The sequence below is a fragment of the Dipodomys ordii genome, unplaced genomic scaffold (genome assembly GCF_000151885.1).
Source record: "Dipodomys ordii isolate 6190 unplaced genomic scaffold, Dord_2.0 Scaffold17, whole genome shotgun sequence".
Taxonomy (NCBI): Eukaryota; Metazoa; Chordata; class Mammalia; order Rodentia; family Heteromyidae; genus Dipodomys; species Dipodomys ordii.
Genome location: NW_012267233.1, coordinates 1 through 24207, shown reverse-complemented (window position 1 = coordinate 24207; position 24207 = coordinate 1).

The window sequence follows — 24207 nt, the reverse complement described above, 5'->3', positions numbered from 1 at the left end:
ATTTACTATGAAGATCCCAGTTTACATGTATGCCTATGTAAATGCAATATTGCAATCTTTATTGAATGTGTTGCAAAAGACGTTATGTTCATTTTAAGATTTCATATCAAAACAAAAGAAAAAATATTTTAAGTAAAAAAGCATACCTGACTTTGCATTGTTTATTTGACCACTTTATATAATTTTCATAGTTGATCTTGAAACTTCCAAGCAATGATATTGCTCTCAAAGCATAAATTCTCTTTAAATAATGGGTCTCTTCTCTCTTCACTGTTCTCTTCTGCCCTCCCTATCATTCTTGGAGAGTTACACAAAGGAAAGAAGCAAGCAAGGAAAGAGAGAGAGAGAGAGAATGTGTGTGTGTGTGAGAGAGAATGCTATTTATTGCAGAAAGAGAAAAGAAGAAGAAGAAGAACAACAACAACAACAACAAGAAGAACAAGAAGAACAAAAAGAACAAGACCAAGAACTCTAAAGAAACAGATGAAGATAATACAAAAAAAACATAATTCTTGCCACTCTTTTACTTTGTACTCTGAATGACTTTCAGTAAACATGGTTCAAGCCAGGAGATCACAGAACTGATCTTGGAGGCACAGCTGATCTCTGCTTGTGCACAGTTTCAGAACCAATGTTTTATGGGTGTGAAATCAGATGAAATATGTTTGTAAGGTTTTGACCCAGATATTTCTTTCTAACTTATGCCAACATATTATATGCTTGGATCTTTTACCATATTTGTTTAAATTTTAAAAAATGAGATTAAATGCAAAGTTGATACTATATTTGTCTCATCAAAATCTCATGCATGAAGCTCTCTGCTCTGTGTGTATCTGTCTCTCTGTCTGTCTCTTTGTCTCTCTGTCTCTCTCCTTCTCTCTCCCTTCCCTCCTCTGTGTGCGTGTGTGTGTGTGTGTGTGTGTGTGTATGTGTGTGTGTGTATTAATAGATAAGTCCCTATTTTTCTGAGACCAGGAGGTTATAATTTATCTATATCCATTTCTACTCACCTTGGAATAGAACAGAGTATTTGCCATTATCCTATGACTTTTACCTGGAACTTCAAAATTCATGATGAATAAACACTCATGAATATTAACATCTCAAGTTGCAATTTTGTGATTAGTTATCTGAAAGCCATATTCCAGTGTTTTATCTCTTTGATAAAAGGCTATATTTAAAACTTACAGACTGTCGATGTATTAATGACATGCCTTCAAGTGCACAAAAGTTTCTATCAGGTGCTTTATAAAGCCAGCTGTGGTTTCAACCATGTTTCTTTCCATTCGTTTCCACTAGCTTCTCTTCCATATTACCTGTCAGGCTGATCTCATGAGACATCTACAATCTATTCCCTTAGTAGAATTCCCACCATTAATGTGTTTTCTACATGATCTGATGGATTTTTCCACAATAATAACTGTGTAGATGATGGTTAAATGCTTAGTTAGCCATGTTGTGTGGTCAGCTATTATAATAAATAGTTTACCATTGTTTTACTCAATATTAATTGGCCAGCTTTCATATATTCCCTAGATTTTAAATATTCTTAATCTGATTATACTGATACAAATTACCTGATATCCACAGTAACAAAATGTGTATATTTCAATTCCAGGTAAGAGATTGCAAATCTTATTTGAGGAACTATATTGTAAAACTTGTGGCTATAAAAAGAACAAAAACTGAGAAAGACTTGCTGATTAGCACACTACTCTTGAAGACTTATCTACACTGAAGGGACTTCAGGTAAACCTCTTCCTCTCTTGTCTGTTTCTATAGAACAGATTAATTGGTTATTTGCTTACTTTATACTTCACGTTGTGTTGTGTAAATCTAGGCTAATGTTGTCCTGTCTAATGAATATGACTATAGAAGAAAAGTTAGCAAGGAAACAAAAATCACTCCTTCTCTTTCGTGGACTACTTTTATTTGGCTGTAGCTCCTATAACGCCACTAATAGTTTTACTTCTTTACTTCTCTAAACCAACTTGGGAAAATTGTAAAGACTGCTTTTAAACTGGCTAATGTAGATTTTCACTTAAAAAGGAATTTTAATACACACATATGGAAATAACTGTTTAAATGACTTAAAAAGTGAACAGAACATAATCTTCATTAATGAACAATAAACATATTTAGTAGTTAAATTCCATTTCATAATTTTTAGCCATTTAACATGATTCAAAAAGAAATATCTCATTAATAATTCTGCTAAAATTTTATTGAGCCAACTCCCTATTTTAGTATTTAGGTTATTATGATTTCTTGCAATTAAAATCAACATACACAGAACATTTCTACGTGTGAAGTAAATTAAATTCAACAAAATGGAAGCCTAGCACATTTAAAATTTCTTCTAAAACCTATCTACTGATTCACTCAATGATTTGATATGACATGCTTAGAAAGATCCCTGTGGAAGACACTGCCATCAGAATATAACTGAAGTATGACCACTCCTAGGAAACAGAAATGTAAGCTAGGGCTATGGATAGCAGACTGAGGGAGACTTGACAAGATGAACTACTTAGCCTTGATGATGTTATAAAGCAATAAGAACCAGTATAAATGATTCTAAGATCCATGACTTTATAAATAGCCAGAAACTTTCAAATTCCTTGTGTAAGACACATTTTTAAAAAAAAAACATTATTTGTAAAAATGATCAGAAAGCCAAGCACTCATAATCCTAACAGCTTAAGAGGCAGAGATCTGAGAATATCAGTTCAAAGCCAGCCTGGACAAGAAAGTCCAAGAGACTCTAATCTCCAATTAACCACCAGAAAACCAAAAGTAGAGCTGCAGCTAGAGCGCTAGCCTTGAACAAAAGAGCTCAGGAACCAGGCTAGGCCCTGCGTTCAAGCTCCAGGACCACCAACAACAACATCCCCCCCAAAAAAACACATCAGAATGTGACTTCTTCTTTAAATGTCTGACGATATGTATAATGAAATTCAAGTGAATCAAAATAATTTAAAATAATCCCTTCTTGCTTTTTGTTTGTTTGGTTTGCATGCTTTAAAACAAAATTGTCTTTAAACTGAATCCAGATCTAACCATTTCTGGCTATTATGTAAGAGGAAAAGCATAAAAGCATTTTGCCAAAGCCACTCGAACTACGCATCTTTTGAGAGATCTGCCACTAAAGCAGACAGGCAAAAGAAAATCAGAAAACAATGCTTTTAAGTAGATGAGAAGCAAGAAGCAGATCAAACATGTGAGGTTACTTCTGTCAACTCCATCAGAACTTCACTTGGATTGTAAAGATCTGCAGTACAGACCTGAAGGCGGAAGTGGGATCTAAATTTGGAACCCTAGCAGGAAATTATTATAGTTCCACTATTAATTTACGCAAAAGTGGAATTACCTCAAGTCAGGGCATGAGCTGGAAACTGAGTTCCTATGTGAGCCTTCAGCATTTCTGAGGATAGCTTGTAGGTTATGAGTTTATGGATTCACTCAGGAACCACTTTTGATTAGACCTTGGACAGGAATGGTTTCTTCTCCAAGTGGTAGGTGCATTACTGTCTTTTATTTAATATATCCGAAGTGGGATTTCCAAATGAATGAGACAATTTCCAGAGCTTGAATGTAAAAGAAAAAGAAAGAAGGAAAGAAGGAAGGAAGGAAGAAGGAAGGAAGGAAGGAAGGAAGGAAGAAAAAGAAAGAAAGAAAGAAAGAAAGAAAGAAAGAAAGAAAGAAAGAAAGAAAGAAAGAAAGAAAGAAAGAAAGAAAGAAAGAAAGAAAAATTTTAACTAGTTCTAGTGGGCCCAGCCCTGGGGCCTTCAACATTTAAAATACTGATCTTGTCTTTCAATATATTCAAGTAGCTTCTGTGATTAGTAACATGAGTGCATTGTTGCTGTTTGGTTGTCCTTTGATTCTCAGGGTGAATGCACCATTAGAGTTTATAGATTTCAGGCTTCTGATTCAGGAAGAATATTCAAAACTTCAACCTCTCAGAAAAGTGAAAGAGTGACTCCTAGCCATGTTTATTTTGTATTTTTGCCACCGCGAAACAGTACATGTTGATCTTTCAGTTCTGCTCCAGGAATATTTGCAGTGTTCTAAGAAGAGCATCTTACTGCTCATCTAATTATTCATCGTTTTATATTATGTACAATACTTGGAAGACAATCTTCTATGTGTATACACCGTAAATACATCACCTTAAGGACCCTTTAAGAAGCTTTTCTTTTGCAAACCTTTTGCATTTTATATTCTCTCTTTATGCGGTTTTACTTTTTTCTCATTTCTCATCATAAGGATTTCTTTTAACCTGATGAAAGCATTTTAGCATCTAGGCTCTTGGAAAACAATGTTAATGGAGTTTCACTGAGAAGAAACACTATAATTAGATTGCCATATAAACTTTGTTAGCTAAACCACTCAATACTTGTTTGAAATAAGATGGTCTTATAATAGCATTTTTATGGACACACAAATAAGGGTAAGGGGCCACAGTATCGGAATCCACTATTTACTCAGACAGTCTGGAATCCGATGACATGGTTTTGTGTCTGAGAGTTGCAGGAAAGATCGCGATGATGACCATGTTTAAATCCCACCCCAGCCCCATTCATTTTCATTCATTTCTCTTCTTCTGTTGGATTTTGAATATTCCATTTAGGTGAGCATACTACTTAAGATAGATATTCAAGTCACTGCTACCATCTTCCAAACACAGGAAGCTTTGCAACATTGCTTTCCAGCTGGCAAAGGCATCAAGTCGCTAGGCTGCTCCTGCAGGAGATTCACGGATTTCATAACACCTTGACTAATTCTGTTCTCAACATATCTGCTAGGAAGGTAAAAGTTACGAATTCTAATGGGGGCCAACCCTGTGTTAAGCAGGTACAGAAGAGATAGCATGAGCTATACATAGAGCTCAGCTTGGCTCTCAGCAAACATGTGTTGTCTCTGTGGACTGCTCTTGTTTTGTGGGATGAGAAAAAGCACAAAAGGGACAAGAACTCGAAGCCAAACACTGCTGTCCTGAGGTCTAGAAACGCTACACACTCTATTTTAATGCTTGATCATTAGGACAGAGAGAAAGCAGAAGTACAGAAGTCAGGAGGGATGCAAATGTTTGCATGAGAAGAAGCAGAGAACACTTTGAAGGGAATTTTAAGTTGGAAGAGGGGAGAAAGAAAGAGACACAGAAGTGGGAAGCAAGAGGGGAGGCAGGGGAAGGGGGAGGAGGAGAAAGAGGGGGAGGAAAAGAGGGACGATGGAGGGAGATTCTTTGGCAAAATGGGATTTTAGAGAAAGCGTTTGGAGAAACATTGGGACACAGACAGTGGCACTCTGAGGAAGATTTTAAAAGATCTGCTGCCATGCATCATGTAATACAATCTTCTATCTGGCAAGTTTAAGGGTCTGCAGTAAAGATTTAAATTGTCTTCAATTTCACATTCAGAGTATGCTTTTATTTCTTTGGAATGTAATTCTGTGCTGAGGATTGCTCGTGGCGTGGCACGATTTTATGGGATTTGTCCTTGCTTCTGCAGTGCCTGTAAATTGCTGGCTAATTATTTTGAGTGGATCTGTTTACTTCTAAATACGTCTTCAATCACTCAAGTGTCACACTTCTTTCCTAACTTCTGACATTCTCCCAGGCATATGATAATTATTTACAATGTCCTGCTCACTGTTCATTTAAACACACACACACACACATTTGTGTCATTGTATCCCCATCTCACTTCGCATTTTAAATAAGACACCCCCCTCCCCAATCCAGTGGTTTTAGTGGTAATACAAACCAAGATACCTCACAAGGTACTCTACCACAAAGGAGGCAGGTCGACTGAGTTAGAAAGCTACCAATTGTGAACTCTCAAACATTTTCATATAATAAATATATTTTAAAGCCTCTTGTTAACTTTAAAACCAGAGGCCAGCTTTCTCCAGAATCCAGAGGCCATCCCTTTTAGATGTAATCAAGGGCACAAAACCTTTTCATTTTCTGAAAGAGGATAAAAAAAATAAAAACTAGGATGCACACCAACTGCCAAGTTGTAAAATCACTTCCAGCCCTGGGGAAAAATTTTAAAGAAGAAAGTTTACTTTTCTTTTGGGTAAAGCCTATCAGTAGAGGAAGATGGCCTTGCCTGTTTTATTTTGCCCAGCAAAATTCTGACTTGACACTTCATTTTCCCTCAGAACCTACATCCCAAGTAGATGGGTCCAAGGACAAAAATGACATAAAACTGACTTATTTCAATGGTGCCCACTTCAAGGCACAGCCCTTTGATTTGCTCTGCCCAGAACTCGGGACTTAGCCTTGATTCATTCTCTTGTCGAACATGTAAGTTTCCCCAAGTCCTAATTTCCTCCTGGCTTAAACTACCAAAAGATTATTCAATAACTCATCTCTCTGATGAATTTAGGAAATAAATATTGATCCTCATAGCTTAACTCCTAGGAGTTAAACTCCTACTAGGTAGGGAGTGTATTTATTCTATTGATGATAAAGAAATTTAAAATTCTCTTTCGTCTGGTATTTTTTTATTTTACTTTATTTTTTTATTGTGAAAATACTGTACAGAAGGGTTGCAATTACATGGGCAAGATAATGAGTACATTTCTTATCAAGCATTGTAGCCTCCTCCTTTGTTTCCCCTTCCCATCCGTTCCCATCTTCCCCCCACCCCCACCCAATCCTCCTCCCCCCCACCACCAAAGTTGTAAAGTTCTTTTTTCCACATAATGACTTGTACGTCTCATTGTTGCAATGGATCCACCTGTATCCCTATTTAAATGATTTGTTTTTTTCCTTCCCCTCCACAAATTATACCAACCTCAAATACAATGAAAGCAGGGGTCATCTAGTATTTTTATAAGGTTCTTCAGTTCGTAACCAGAAGAATTCTAAAACCATATGCTCTTTCCAGAAATGACCACTGTATGAAAATTCACAAATATATTGCACTTGAGACTACAAAGAGAAAATTCATCTCAAGTGCAGTTTTGTTGTGTCATGTTTAATAAGTTTCTCCTATCTCCTTAGACTCCTGCTTAAGAGATAGGAAACAGAGAGAGGGGGAAGCACATAGAAACACAAAGAGAGAGAGCCAGAGACAGAGATAGAAAGAGCAACCTATCTCATGATGATTCATGCATTAGTTAATATTATTTTTGTTCTTTTAGGAGATTATTCTTCTTCTTCCATATTGATCTCTGGTGTATTTATCTCTTTTTTGAAATTCATCTCCTCATAGTCATTGCCTCCTGATCAATAATCTTCAGAGTGGTTATTTTCCTTCACTCTAAATATTTTTACCCCTTTCAGGTCCCTTCTTGACACACTTCATATTCCTTCTAAAACAGTGCTCTCTGTCATCCTAACATACACAGTCTGTTATTTGTCTTCCTTCTCCTCTCCAACTTCCTTGCTCATATGCCTTGTTTAGTCTGCCATCCATTCCTCATCACTTTTTGCTCATTTTGTCCTTTTTATTTCAGCCTGTTTCAGTACTGTCCATGTTACATTAAAAATGTAAGCAATTAGGCCATTCTTTACAGATCTATCTCTTTCTTGAACTTTTAATGGGAGTCCTGGTCAGCACAATTTATCCATCAATTTTTCTCTAATTGTTACAAGTTCATTAATCTTGTCTATTCAAGGACTATGGCATAATGCAGTACATTCATAGTAAACTGATGAACAAGATGGATAATAGGTCCTTAATCAATGACAAGATTAGGCACTGTGTTAGAAGGTGTTAAATGGATAAAAATTTGCCCTGTTCACTTGAAAAGAACAAATATTATCTATGAATGCCATAACTTACAATCTGCTTTTGAAATTTTGTCTCTATTTACTATTTATATGTTGATCATATTTCCATATTTAATAGTATGGCACAGAATTATTTTTCCCGGGTTGAGGATCTGTGGATTAGACTCACAAATCTAATTAGAGATCACAAGTTTTGTAGCAATTGAGATCGCGTGGAACAAAATTTGGGCAGCCAGGCTTTTAAATATAATTTAAAGTAAAAAAGAAAAAAATTAGCTACAGCTATTTTAGGGAATTCCCTTTCCTGACAACTATCAAGAGAAAATTTAAGTAACTGGCACTTAATTGTAATTAATAAATGAGTTTAAATGTTAATAAAATCTTGCAATTCTTGCACATCTAAATCAATATTTTACCTACTATCTATACATCTACATCTCCCTCTCCTCCTTCTCTCTCTCATTTTATTTCTTTCTTCTTTTGCTTCTTCCCACCTTTCCTTCTTTCTTTACTTCCTTCCTTTCTTTTTCCCTTTCTTCCTTACTGAGTTCCCAAGCATATGAGTTCCCATCATATTTTCATATTATTGCAATGTGCATGTTATTATGAGCAGATAATTACTAAAATCTAATTTTCACTGTTTAAGTAGATTCTTTAAACATTAAAAAATTAACCACAGGAATAAAACATATTTATCACCCTTTGACTGGAATAGCAGGTCCCCATTGGGGTCTAATAAATAGCCCTTAATGTTTGCATGATCAATAAACAATTAAACTGGGATCTGAAGGTCAACAAATATATAGCCAGAAAGTATGAGCATGTTTCTCAGCCTTGCAGTTAGCCTTGTACACACAGTTGCCAAGTGAACATAGACAGTTTTGCACATAAGCCACACACTGTCCAATCTGAGAAATCCTGTTGGAATCCCAGTTGACGAAGCACACCTGCAGAGGCTCAGTTTTTCAGCATGCCTTCTCTTGACATTAACCAGACAGGGGAATGGGTGGGGTATGCCGCAGTATGCAATGAGCCTCCACTCCCAGGAGTATAACTCCACCTTAGCAGAATGCAAATGATTTTACACAAATCCAGCCATCATTTGCAGAGTAAATCATTTCCATCTTCCACATTACCATTATCCAACTAGAATTATGTTTGGCCGTTTGGGACATATACTGAAGAGTTGATATTTTCAAATTTGAGGTTGTTGAGTAAAAATGTGTAAGATTGACAAAGGTGTTTTCATTCAAAGTTGGTAACATCTTTTCTTTTTTTATTCTATAAATAAAGGAGACTATACTTGTAGCATCCAATAGAATATGCTATGACAATGTAAATATCATACATCACTTAGTTACTCATTATGGTAGCCACACACTATGCATGGCTAACAAAAATGTGATTTAGCATGACTGAAGAAATAAATTATAGGTAGCATAAATAGGGGATATATGGCTATTGATAATTACCTGCATTAGATGTTATAGTTCTCAATTTTTGAGAGCTATAAGAGCAATGAGAATTAACCAAATAAAAATTCTGAAATAAACAAGTGAACAATGGTATAAGAAAACAGAAAAAAGAAATCATTTTTAGATATAATTTTCATTGAGTGTAAATCCTTTTGTACACGATATTTCTTGTTTGATTGTAAATATGTTATTCTGGTCAGCTGATTATCTTGAGCAATTGGAAGCTATGATATACTTGAGTTTCTGGTTTTCAAGTGATTCTTCTCTAGTCAACCATAGTCCTCTCACATAATCTTAACACTGAAATTAACAGGGATCAATATACTATTGTTTATCTGTTTCAAAGCAATAGGAATAAAGGTAATTGTTATTCTATTCAAAATAACACTCCATAGAAATTATTCCAATAATTTGTTCTCCAGATTTCTCCTCAAAAAAATCACATCCCCAAATAACAAGAAACACACACGCACATCCAAAGAGAGAGAGACAGTGTGTGTGTGTGAGAGAGAGAGAGAGAGAGAGAGGGAGAGGGAGAGGGAGAGAGAGAGATTCCTAGATTCTAGCAGCAATGAAAATGAGGCCACTGAAGAGGAAATAAGAATGGCCAATAGACACAAGAAGAAAGGCTCAACCTCTCTAGCCATAAAAGAAATGCAAATCAAAACAACATTGAGATACCACCTCACCCCAGTTAGAATGCGTAGAATCAAGAACTGAAATAACAACAGATGCTGGAGGGGATGTGGACAGAAGGGAACCTTACTACATTGTTGGTGGGAGTGTAAACTTGTTCAACCACTTTGGAAAGCAGTATGGAGGTTCCTCAAAAGACTGTACATAGAGCTCTCCTATGACCCAGCAATCCCACTTTTGGGCATTTACCCAAATGGTCACAAACAAGGCCATACTAAGGCTACCAACATAACTATGTTTATTGCAGCCTTATTTACCATAGCTAAGATATGGAACCAACCCAGATGCCCCTCAGTAGAAGAATGGATCAAGAAAATGTGATATACATACATATACATATATATGTGTGTGTGTGTGTATATATATATATATATATAAAATGGAATTCAATGTCTCCATCAGGAATTGAATGACATTGCCCCATTTGTTAAGAAATGGAAAGACTTGGAAAATATTATATTAAGTGAAGTAAGCCAGGCCCAAAGAAACATAGGTCCCATGGTTTCTCTTATTTGTAATAACTAGTCTATGTCTGGTTCAAGCAGAAAAGATCAAACGCTATGTACATATGACCAGATAAGATAATGTTGAGCAAAATGAACACCAAGATAGGGACACAAGTGCTTTTTTCTTTTTTGCTATTGTTTCTAACGTATTTATAATGTACCATGTGATTTTTTTTGTTTCTTTGTATGTTCCTCCCCCCACGGTATAACCCCTGTTTTCACTGTATTTGATGTAGGTGCCCTGCATCTTGTATATACACTTCTCTAATTCGGGGAGGGGAAGGGAAAAAACAAAATGCTGAAATAAGGATACAGATTGACCCATTGTAAGAATCAGATGTATAAGACACTATGTTGAAAATGAACTTTACAATTTAGGGGGCAGGGGGAGTGTAATTGGGTGGGGGGGATGGTGGGGAAAAACAAAGGAAAAGGTAACAATGCTTGATAGGAAATGCATCTATTACCTTGCTCATGTAACTGTAACCCCTCTGTACAGTATTCTTACAATAAAAACATATAAAAAAGAAAATAAATTATTAATGTTGTCCTTGGAATATAAATAAAGGGTAGAAAGGAGAGAAATGGCAAATGACTCACTAGAAGAGGTACAACTCAGTCTAATATTTCTAAAAAGAGAGTGGAAGAGGGGTTAGATGCAAAAGCAGTTTATTTATTTGCTGCTAAATAATACTGGCAAGTCTCAGTAAATCAGGAGCAAATTTTGAGAGGGTGTAACAGAGGGATTGTATAGACCACTCAATCTTATGCACAGATTTTTCACTCATTTCCCAAGTGGAGCACACAGTTAGGATCTGGTTCTAGATCTGGTAACCTGTTAGGAAGCATATTGTCTGGTCCCATTCTGAACCTGTTGAATCACAAACATGTCCCTAGCTGAGCCCATTTCATTGTGTTTAGACAGCCCTTTCAGGTGATTTGTATACATGCTCAAGTTTGAATAATATTTTACTAGGGAAATGGAACCAGAGAAGTTCTGGCCTCAAAGCCCAGGCACAAGGTCACCATTAAACTCAATACTAAAGCAAAATTAATTACTGATGAAAGATTCAGCTCCAGAAAAGCAACACCCATACATGCCATTCATGTACAAGATAACAACATCCTTTCTGATTCACCTATCACCCCCAGAGAAAAACTGGCTGACTGTTGACATCCAAAACTATAGTGCTTTCAATTAGCTTTACTGTCCATTTTTGTATACACATGTGTATACAGGATGATCAGATAGCTTTATCACAAACACCAAAATAAACAACGCCAAAACAATGCCAAGGAAGCAAACAAAATTATGTCATTAATGATCTACAAAGAGAGAAAAGAGAAAATGTACATCAAGGAAATAAGACTAGTGTGGTATACAAAAGCAACAATTGTAGAAAAATAATACTTGACACTTAAAAATATGATGGCCAGAAGTACCAATTAAAAAAAAAGAATGGTTAAACAATACAACAAAACCTCACAGAAGCAGAACAATAAAAGAGAAGGTAAATAATAGAAAAGTTTTCCAAAAAGTGGCCCTCTTCTGGAAAAGTGCATAAGCTGATTCCCCAGATAATTTCAAAGGTAGATTTTAAGAGGTAAGTTTCACAAGAGTCTCAAATTAAAACCATTTCATATTAGAGAAGTTTCAAGGGCAAAAATAAAGGTCAGATTGTCCCAGATTCCTCTATAACCTCATATCCAAATGAGGCAGTTAGCAATCTGCAGAATAACTGTGAATATTATATCTTCAAGAAACACACACGTACACCACATAAAAATTGTGAACAACTAGTACTGAGAAGCATTTAACAGATTTATAGGGGTATGTAGATTTGGTGATATGTTAAAAGAGTTAAGCAAATGAAAGAAAGATTCAAATATGAATTCTATTCAAAGTAAAATGTATAATCATTCCACTTAACAATGAATAATATTCATCAGTTTTCCACTGACATATACATGGAATATTTAGTAAAGCTGAGTTGTTCCATAAAGCACAGGACTGCTTGAGAAAGAGGTGACTGATAGAAGCAAGCAAAGTACAATCTGACAAGAAGAGCAAGAGAAGTACTAAAACTGATGAATCAAGAAATAGTAGTTTATGAATCTTAGTTATAAGTAAGACTGGGTATAAATACCAAAAGAAATGAACCTAAAAAGGTAAAATACATTGAACTGAGGAGTTAAAGGAGATAAAAGAAAAGCAATATTACATGTTAGTTTGTGTTTAAACCTTTGGTTATAGTTTGAATTTTTAGGCAAAAAATTGTGTGTAGTACTTTCCTAAAGAATTAGAAGAACTTAATAGATGACTGTATAGCATTTTCATTTTCCAAAAGATAGTTGGTAATACTTTGTTACAGAAACCTCGAAAGTACTCAGATTTTATCTAAAGTATGATCTGGTTTATTTAGAGGGATTTTTTTCCTGCATAACAAACCACCTTAAAATTTTGGAGTCTTAAAAATGTAAATATATGTATTTATGTATTACTTTTCTCATGAACCTAAAATTTGGACAGGACTCAATCAATGAAATCTACATGATTTTGCTGCCTGCAAAACCATATATATAAGAGTGTACTGAGCATATATATACATATATATATAGTCTTATGTTTGCTAAAATGAACATCTCAAGAACTATGACATTTTTAAAACCTCCCTTATTTGTTCCTCATTAGTCAAGTGGATCAAGAAGTCCTGTCCAAGTTCAAGGGGAGGGCCTTTAAGCTCAATCCAGACAATTTGATGTGAAGTAGTAAAGTTCTAAAATGTCACCTGTCCAGGGAGGGTATGATTCTCTCTGAAAACTGCAATATGCAGCCAACCATTTGCCCACACATTGCTGCATGCACACATTCACCTCTCTCCCCTAGATTCCTGCCCAACTGGATCTTATTTGAGCCTATTAGTGTCAGGCAAGAGGTTCAGGGTTTAACCAGCACTCTCTCTCTTGCTCTCGCTCTCTCTCCATATATATATATATATATATATATATGCATACATATATATAGATAGATAGATATACATATAGATTTCAGATAGGAGTAAAAGCCACAGTTTTATGTTCAGCTTAGCTTAGTATAGTTATTCTCAATGCAAAGACGGGTATACTAGAAAAAATTATTTGCCTTTTCTATGCCTAACAGGATGATATGGAAGCCATAGGATAACCGCCATATACATTTTCATCCAAATTGTGAAGATGGGAGATAAACTGAAGACAAGGCTCCACTGAAATTCAAACATCCAACCAATTATAGCTTTCTAATTCCTTGACAAGCTCAGTCTTGATTCTTGACAGTGAACTATCAAATTCTCCTTATCCATACCCTCCAGAATATCAGCCCTTCCTTTTGAGTTCTGTTTTCTTTTCTGTAAGAAGTAGACTGTGGGGGCTGGGAAGGTGGCTCAGTGGTAGAGCGCTTGCCTTGCAAGCATGAGGCCCTGGGTTCGATTCCTCAGCACCACATAATCAAAAAGAAAAAAGCCAGAAGTGGCGCTGTGGCTCAAGTGGTAGACGAGCTAAAGAGCCGAGGGACAGCGCCCAGGCCCAGAGTTCAAGCCCCACAACCAGACCCTCCCCCCACCAAAAAAAAGTAGACTGTGTTTACAGCTGAGTAGTTTCTCTTTCTACTTCTAGTACATAGAAATGTTAGGCCCAGAGCCCTCCTTTGATTTCATATTATTTTCAGATCAAGATGATCTAACTTTTTTAAACACCCATGAGTTTATTTTTATCAGTTTATAAACTTGTTCCACTAGACTAAAGTCATAGCCATAAGTCCATAAGGTATCTATTTTAGTGAGCTTCTTCTCTACCTCACATTCCTACTGTTACTGGTTGCTTGAGTGCCATGTCTAAAACTAGGATGTGACCCCTGGTCTAAGAAAATAAACAGAAAGATGAGGAGAAGAGCACTTTCTAATAACATTCTCCCTAGACTCTTTTAAGCCCTCTCTGTCAGTCTCCTTGAGTCCCCTTTGGCTTCTGATCTCTCCATTGACAGCCTCAGGCTTTCCACAATAAGCTCTTAAAGCCCATCCATTTCTGCTGGCCACCTGGTCATGAAGCCAACACCTTGTGTTTGAGAATTTTGTTATAGAACTACCCCATTGCCAAGTACCAAATTTTTTTTTTTACCTATTACTGTAATAACAAGTCATGATAATACTTAGTGGCTTAAATAACAGTAATCCTTTATCTTACTTAGGATTCAGCAGTGTGGACAGGGTGGTTGGTGACTCAGCTTCAGCCTCTGTGGTTTAAGCTGGGGAGTCCCCACTGAGCCTGCAAGATGAGCTCTTCACATCATCGCAAATTAGTGCTGCCACAGCAGGCCAGGGACCCAAGTTTATGTCCATATGGGTGACCTCCTCAGGCAATTTGGTCTTCCTCGCAGCATGGTATCTGGGGTATAAGAGAAAGAGTCCCATGAGAGCCAGGTAGAAGGTCATGATAATTCCATGGGGAATACAACCTGTCCTGTAAGCCATACTGTGATCTGTGATCGCTGAGGCTTGCATGGGTTCAAATGTACTTTATGTCTCTACAAGGACACTGACAAGCTTGTAAATAGGAACTGTTGTCACTAGTATCTTTAGCTCATTACATTGCAAACTGATTCGAAGACAGAAATATGAGGAAGGCACACGAACTATATGAAACATTTTTACTAGCCAAGTTTAATTTTCTTATGGAGAGTCTCTGAAGAGAGAGGCAAATTCTCAGATATAGACTTCAGAAAGCATTGAATCACCTGGTAGTGATGACTCTGAATATTAGACAAAGTAAATTATACTCTCAGCCCATACTTTTAACTAACACTGCAAAGATAGCATTACTAACATGTTAGCTCTAATACACACACATACATGCATGTGCACACACATGCACACACACACACACCTCCACATGCATGTACTTGTTGCTAAGCTAGCCTACTATTTTATAATTAAAATGTTTATTTTTATTCTGCTCATCCTATTTGCCAACATCATGCAGTACAAAAATGAGTGAGTGTGACATCTCCTTTTATGAGTTCATAAACTGAAGGAAAATACAAGAAATAGACAATTTACTATGCATTTCTCCTTTGAGTAATTAATAATACAAATCCTGTTGGCAGGTGGGTATTTCTGGGATTGGATAAGGTAAGGAAGAGTCAAAATATAGTCAAAATCTTGATGTACACTGGGAAACATAGAACACTGACCTGTGATGGGATTGGTTTTGGAAGTGGGGAGGGGAAGGGTTAGGCTGACAGGATGGGGAGGAGTCCTAACAGATAGACATGGATACGCGGACGTGTTGAAATGAAATCCCCTCAGTACTGCTAATTGGTGCTGATAACAATGCACAAAAATAGAAGTTTTAGTTATTTTATAGTATCAAAATTATAAAATGAAATATAGATTTTAAAATAGGAGTGTGAAATCCTAATTGGTTAATTTATTTGCCCCAAATCTCACAGAACAACTAAGAACATATCCTTATTGAGCTGAATTTATTGAAAAGAACAAAAAAATTCTTTTTATGGTATAAATAGCAAACACTATTTTATTCTCCTTCTAGACATATGCAAAGGCAAGAAAGATACACACAGATCTATAGGGATTTATTTTTCCTTTTGTGGAGTGGTACAAACATATATAAAGCAAAAGCCTGAAGGAAAATAGGATTACAAGAAGAAAACTACCATATTTCACAAATTAGAAAGAACATCTTCAAGTTCTGCATTGCAATTCTCTGTTTATTTCAGTATAAGGAACACAATCATTTTAACTCAAACCTACGTGGATAAAAAATTAGAATTTAATAGAAATTAGGGCTGATACATGATATTACTCAAGTCACTAATTCAAAAAAATATTTTCTAACAAAAAGCACAAATTTTCCAGTGTATATGGTCACCATATTTAGCAAGGAAAAATAATGAACTCTCAGTTACATTTAAATTTTGGATAAAAAAATGAATAGATTTTTTAGTAGGAGTAACTCTTATGAATAGTTTTAGGACATATTTACACTGAATTTTATTCATGGCTGGACTGAAATTTAAATTCTGTTGAGTGCATTGCATTTTATTTGGCCACCCTGCTTAGTAAATTCAGGTTGTGTGGTCACAGTAAACAGAAAGAGTTGCAATGTGCTGTAGGGACAACAAAGGGAAAAGAAAACCAAAGTTAAGAGAGTTCTGCTAATACTGGGCCACTGTAAAATTGGTGAAGGGTAGATTAGAAATAGATTACTCTGATTATGAACAGTTGCTTAAGTCAGCAATACTATTTAAAATAAATTAGTTGGAAAGCAACAGATAACAAAAAATTGATCTATTACACAAATATCAATATAAAAAATATCAATCTACTTTTCTAATTCATCTGTCTTCCAAGTTCTATCTGCATTTCTTCTGAAGTTTTAAGCAGACCATTTAGATGGGCAGACTTGATTTCTCCCTATGAGAAAAAAAATAATTGTCACCTTATTTGTTTTCCTGGCATTTTAGATTGGGTGAATACATTACATGACAACATTGAAAACTACCTGGCTGGTTGAAAATATGATTGGATGGACTTGACATCAAATATAGTCAGATTCACTCTCATAATTATAAATATTCCAGATTCAGGAAGCTGTTTTATGTCCCTGCATAAATTGAAGCAGGGAGACCTTCATAATACAGTAACTTTCTGGATTTACTACATGACAGAAATATCAGGTGGTTAGCTCAATATTGCAAGGCAAAGAAAATGAATAAAACCCTCCCTGTATTCTGCTTACCACAAGTATATGAATAATCACAGCCACATAACAATTCTCTTGTCTTCCTAGTTGAGAAAACTGTCTTATCTCCATCAGTGATAATGTAATGAACCTCTAAGATGACTTCCTACACATGGCAGGTAGTAAGCCTTGCAGTGTGCTTCAGTTCCTTTTGTTAACAATAAAATTAAATTTCTAAAATTGAATGTCTACATCGAAGATTTCAATATTACTTGATGCCTCAAGATTTGTCTTTGTAAAAATACAGCAATAATAATCTCTAGTACAGGGAATATACGTACATATACTTATATGTGTATATACCTATATATAGTCTCTAAATAGAATACTTGTGAAAAACTTAGCCTTGGGTATAGCATATAAAAATAAATTGCTAAAAAAATAAATAAATTGCTACCAACTTTTATATTAATTTTTCTTCTCTATTTAAGTCACCTTTACCTTTTATTCTGCATTGTGAATTCATCCCAAATTTGTATCTCCAACTGAAATTATACCTTTCATCCTCCATACCTCTATTGTACTTTGCCTATCTGCTTAAAATGAATTTTCAGCATGTAAACTTAGTGTATAATAAGTTGTGTGTTTTCCCCATTAAAATTATACTGGGACTATATGATCACAGTATCTATAGCATCGAGCAAATAATTCTACATTGAACTTGGTACTGTGCAGTATACTAGTAGAAAGCTTCAGTTAGATTTCAGTCCTGCTCTCATGAAGCTTCCTATCTAATAAGGAATCTCAGCATTATAGATCATTCTGTACATCTGCTGAGTAAAATACAATTTGCAGACTTAAGTTTTTAAACAAGCATGACAATCTCCAAGCAAGTTCTGCAGTCAGTTGTGTTCCCAGAAGGTAGAACTTGAGATAGAGATGCACCTGCAGGAATCTGGGAGGAGCATGAAGGAAGTGAGGAAATGCTGGATAGACAGGAGAGAACAAGGCTGAGACAGTGTCATGGAGAGTTGAGCCTCTAACTTTCCCTAAGGGGAGATGCAATGGTAGTACATTGCTTATCTCACCCAGAGGCAAATGAGCTTGCATATTGTACCCCTTCAATATCCCTCCTGCTCACAATCTGACAAGAAAAGATTTGAGAGGAGATGTTCTCAGCCTCTCTGGCATTTCTAAACAAGACAGCTCGCTCACATCAACCATAGTTGAGAAAAGATATTCCGACCATCTTGACATTTCTGTGTGAGACAGTTCTTATCAGCCAAATGTATTCTCATGGAAGATAAAGAAACGAACTGTAAACAGTTAGAGTCTACACAAATGGGCCAAAGTCCAGAGAAGTAAATCTTGAATATCATGGCCTGAATTGCATCCCTGCAAGACTCCTACCTCCAGTACCTCAGAATGTGACTATAGTTAGACAAAGTAAGTTCATCAGAGTGATTGCTACTCCATTATGTTCTGTGTACCCTTAAGAAGAGGATATAGGCTCATAGATTTACACAGATGACAAAAGTGAAAAGACAAAGGGAGCAGATGGCCATCTACAAGTCAAGTAGAGAAACATCAGAAGAAATCCCCCCGTCCACATCTTGATATTCTAGTCTCAGTCTCCAGCATTGTGTGGCCATAAATTTCCATTGTTTCAGCCACCTAACCTGTGGCATTTGTTATAACAGCCATTAGCGACCTAATACAAGCACCTAACAACATCTACTGTGGTCTCCAAAGCAATGCAAGCTGAAGCATCATAAGTGGAAGGAACGAAGAAGGGAAGGAAGGAAGGAAGGAAGGAAGGAAAGAAGGAAGGAAGGAAGGAAGGAAGGAAGGAAGGAAGGAAGGAAGGAAAGAGAAAGGAAGGAAATGGAATGCATGGATGAAATAAAGTGTTATGGATGTGAACAGTTACATGATTGTTTGGGAAAAGGCTGTTTTATCAGTGATTTGTCCATTTAAAAAGAAATGTATCCTCCCTCCCTACCTTCCAGTGAGAAGCTTTCTAGGGACAAGTTGAGGGCACATGTAAGCAGAAGTTTCTGAGTGTCTGAACAAAAGATAGTTGATGTGTTAATGGACCACAATGGATTATTGTGGTCCAAGGAAGGGAAGTCCAAAGCACTCTACATGTGATAAATATGGCTTGATTTACAAAGTCCTCTACTGACTGTGAAGAAGGCAGACCTTTTTCAGACAATATAAAACAGTGTCTCACTTCATAGGATTCAGATATTTTCCCTATTGTCTTCCCATTTTAATTTTACTAAAGGTAAATTGTAACTCTCATCATCAAGTGGTTTCAGGAGATTTCTCTTCAGTTTACTTGTTTTTATGTTTTTAATATCCATAAAGTTTGGAGTTTAGAGCGTGGAACTCCTATTGTAATTCATTAGAACTATTCCAGATTTTCAGCATCCGGAGCAGCCAAGAATCTTGTGGTTTTCTCCCCGTTGTCCCATCATGCACTTCTGGGGACCAACATGATAAAAGGCATAAAAGTACAAAGGAGAGTCTTGCACAGTGTTTCAAACAAAATTAATTTCTTAAAGACAGAATGAAAGATGCATGGCTTGCTGGTACCTCCTAGGCAAAAACTCAGAGGCCGGGGGCTTCTACCACAAGTTCAGTAGAAGCCATGAATATGAGGCTACTGTTTTAAAAGCTATTAAATACTTAGGCTGCAATGATAGAACATTTTCAGATTGAGGGAAGTCAGGCCATATCTGGTTTATTGTATTCTCAGATGAATTTGAGAAAGGAGAAAGGCCAGAATGGAAATTCAAAAAACTAGGTATTTTTGCCTTGGGTAAGAGACATCAGAGTAGATTCCTTCAAACTATTAAGGGAGTCAGGGCAGGGGGAAAACCAATTAAGGTCTGTCTTACTTTATCTAATAAAAATGTAAAATGAATAAAGATGAACAACTGTATTCATTATATTCAGCATATAAATGTGAAAATGGAGCTAGATAAATCGAAGGGATGGGTAGGGCAGGAAGAAATGGAGGAGAACGATGAAAGGAGTGACAATGATCAAGATTCAGTGTACTCACAAAATGATGTGTTAACTGAAACCCCATTGTACTACTTGCTGATCATAATAAAGAAAAGCTTCAAAGACAACGTAACATACTTCAACATTCCAGCATAAGGCAGAAAAGGGGCAATATTATAGTGAAGAAGACCAATGCTTCTTGTCTTTGGTTTTTCTAACTGCAGATGCTCAACAATCAACTTGGACTAAATTCTTGTTTCTGGAGGTGTTTATGGAAGTTAAAAGACAGTGTGGCATTATCATATTCTGGCAAGGAATGTTTGACAGGCATTTTCTTTTTCTGATGATTAAGGAGTAACACTCTGAATCTATACACAATCTTCCAAAGATAACTTCTTGTGATATTAACAGAGAAATAGAGATTTAATAGCTGAGTGTACAAGCAGTGATGTGTGAGAAGTTTTATCACTTCCAGCTTAGCTTGAACTCATATTAAAATTCCTCTACGCAGAGGAAATTGCTGTTTGATCTACCCATTAGTTTAATAGTTGTTGACTTCTATTTCACAGAACGTTTTTAAAACCCTTTACGTAAATATATTTTTATTCTCACTGAGTTGTAATGAAAGTGATATTACCACAAAAACTATGGATTTTTAAATTAATTTGTATCCCCCAAATATTTCTGGATGATATATTTTTTCTGAGGAATGAATGTTAAAATTACATCAGCAATGGGGCTGGGAAGGTGGCTCAGTAGTAGTGCACTTGCCTTGCATGCATGAGGCCCTGGGTTCGATTCCTCAGCACCACATAAGCAGAAAAAGAAAAAAGCCAGAAGTGGTGCTATGGCTCAAGTGGTAGAGCGTTAGCCTTGAGCTGAAGAGCTGAGGGACAGCGCACAGGCCCAGAGTTCAGGCCCACGACTGGACGCCCCCCCCCAAAAAAAATTACATCAGTAATCAGTATGCATCAAGGCCACATGGTATTACTTGTAGAAACAACAGAATACATCAGCCTGGTGACTGCATGATGAGATTCACCAGTTTGGATGACCAATCTTACTAAATTCATTAAAACAATTAAATCAACAAATGTTATCTCTTACTATGCACAAGAAATTTTAGGGAGACAGAGTTACTTGTAATTCAGTTGGAGAAATGTTACAGCATTAGATTGTGCAAAAATACAGAGGTATCAGTACTACCTAACAGGAACAATTTTACAGGTCAATGGAAAATTAGTTAACAAGTAGAACACGTAATTCACAGGAATTTCTACAGAATCTAAGTGATTTTATGATGTTAGAGTTGGGTTAGATTTTAACAAGAAAGCAAGATTTCTGAGAGACTTTGAATAATAAATAACACTTCACTGGGCAGACAGAGAATGATATTCCAGCTACAATGGTGAGATAAAAGAATGTAGCCCACAAACAAACAAACAAAAAACCCTCTGAAGCATACTTCAGAAAAGGAAATCATTTAATTGAAGAAAAATTGAGGTATTTTAAAATGTTAGTGACAATGTAGCTTTAGATTAAGCTGTAAGTATAAATTATAACTCTATGACCTTGTGTGAGCTGCTCAGATCTATCAGAATTTCCATTTCTCTGTGTAAAAAAAAATGGATGCAATAATGGCTACTATCTCTTTATTGGAAGGATTAAACTAGATTATGTAAAGCACTTAGTTCAGCACTTGGCCGAATAAAAAAAACTAAAACTAAAGGCTGTAAATTCTTAGCAACAGTATTGATATTATATAGGAAAGTATAATAGACAATGTAGTCTGAAGAAGGACTCAACCAAGAAATTTGTAGTTAAAACTTACTAAAGGGCTCTGGAGCAAGAGAAGAGCAATAGGAAAGGGGTACTTCAGGGAAATAGGTTAAATAGCATTGTACACACATTAGATTGTTGAAGGGGAAAGGGGTAGGGTGAATGAATTAAAGACAGAATTTTGATGGTTGGGTATGGATAAGGGCTGAGTTTGGTGTCAGTGGCAATGCAAAGTAGATGAAAGTAAGAAGGTAATCAAAAGATCTAACAGAGACTGAAGAGGAAAGAGGGAGAATTCAAAACCAAAGCATCACCCAGTTTAAAACTTAGAAATTTAGATTCTTGGCCATAGTAAAAACTGGAAATTTAAGGTGAGTGCAAGAGTGGAAAGGAAAATGGAGATTTCGTTCATATATCTGTAGTATTAAAAGTGACGCTAAAATGTATGTGTAAATGATATTTAAAAACCCTAAGTTTGTTTTGTTTTAAATCCAACTTGTTTTAGGACTAAGAAAACAGGAGAAATAATGTGTCATAGATTAAAATTTAAACTATCATGTTGGTAAATGGACAGGTCCATCTATTTCTTTGGTGAATCAAAGTAATCTCAAATATTCCTGTTGTATCATCAATACAAATCACATTGAATATAGAGTCAGATAAATTGTCTGATTTAAAGGAATAGAGGTGATGGAAAGTTTTTTCTATGTTGGAAGATTAAAAAATTTCAAAGAAAGGCTCCAGTGTATATGCTTCTAATTATAATATTATGAACAAATGTTTCATAAACAAAAACAGAGGTTTTTTAAAGTGTCCTAAATACTAGGGATGTATGGAGTGCATGGCAAATGTGGAATTTTTTTTAAATTAGAGAATAATTTAACAGGAATATCAATATCTAAAAACCAAGTTATTTAATTCAAATAACTACTTTGAAAACTTACTTAAGAACCAAGTAGAAAATATTCAGTGTTTGTTTATGGATATTGTTATACTGTGAGTTACAAATGTTAAGAAATGTATTTTCTTTTTTAACAGATCCAAGTTAAACATCTACAGATCAAGAAAAAAGTGTAGCTAATTTTCCATGAATATTTGTTACCTAGGAAAGATTGCATTCTTAATAGTATTTTTAAATTTGTCTTTGATTTGATTGATAACATATGAAAATGTTGCAAAAATGAAAACACTCTTAAATAGCACTTTACAGTTTCTTTAAGCAAGTCAGTGAACCATAGAGCTCAGTTTAAAGATTTCATGAGTGTTGTATTAAAAATGAATGATAACCATATAGCTAGGAAACATTGAAAAGTTATAGCTACTACAACAATTATTACTTTGTAATATTTTAAATTTAGTCGTTGATGGAAGATGGAAAATGAGAAATACATTCAGAATGAAACTAGTGGTAAGATAATAATGTTATATTACCTGAGCACTAAAACATAAGCCTAGTTTTTTCAATTAGCCTGCAAGAGGCAATCTGGATTGGTCTCATTCACTTCCTTCAACTTATTCGACACAGTTCATAAATACGTTCATCCTGGTGACACCCTAAAGGAGTTGAGTAGCATCACACTAATGTCTCAAAAGGTTTCCAAAGATGGCAGAAAATAAAATAGAGAACAGTAAACAAAATAAGGCAAAACACATTTTTCAAAATGAAACAATCCCTCCTGTGCTGTTGTAATTTTTACAAGAGAGGAAAAAAGATGGCTTTTCTAGCACATTTTCCAGGCATGCTAATAAGAGTTTGGAAAATGATTTTTTAATTAAAACCAATAAAAGTAAACAAATAAATTAAATTCAAAAGTAGAAATGCATAGTCTCACAACATGATGACTGCGTCATTAATGTCTTCAGAGTAGCCTTGTACAACAGGACTTCGGCAGCTCTTCAGACAGAAACTATGGAAACGTGCTTTATTAGATGAGCCATTTGAATGTGGCAAATCTATTTTGAAACTCTCAGTGAGTCTCAATATATATACATTGCAGCATAGATTTTTGTTTCCCTCGTCTCTATATTTCTTTTCTCAGATAACTCTAGTTGAGATGGAAAAATCATAGAACAAACAGGGCGTATTCATGATTATATGTATCAAGTGTAAGAAACCTCTAAGCGATTTCTAAGCTTCACACTCACACAAACTGCCACCTAGTAGAAAAAAAAAAGATGGTAAAAAGAAAACCATGTGACTTCCTCATGACATCTAACCAGTTCTTCTCAACCATGTGACTTCCTCATGACATCT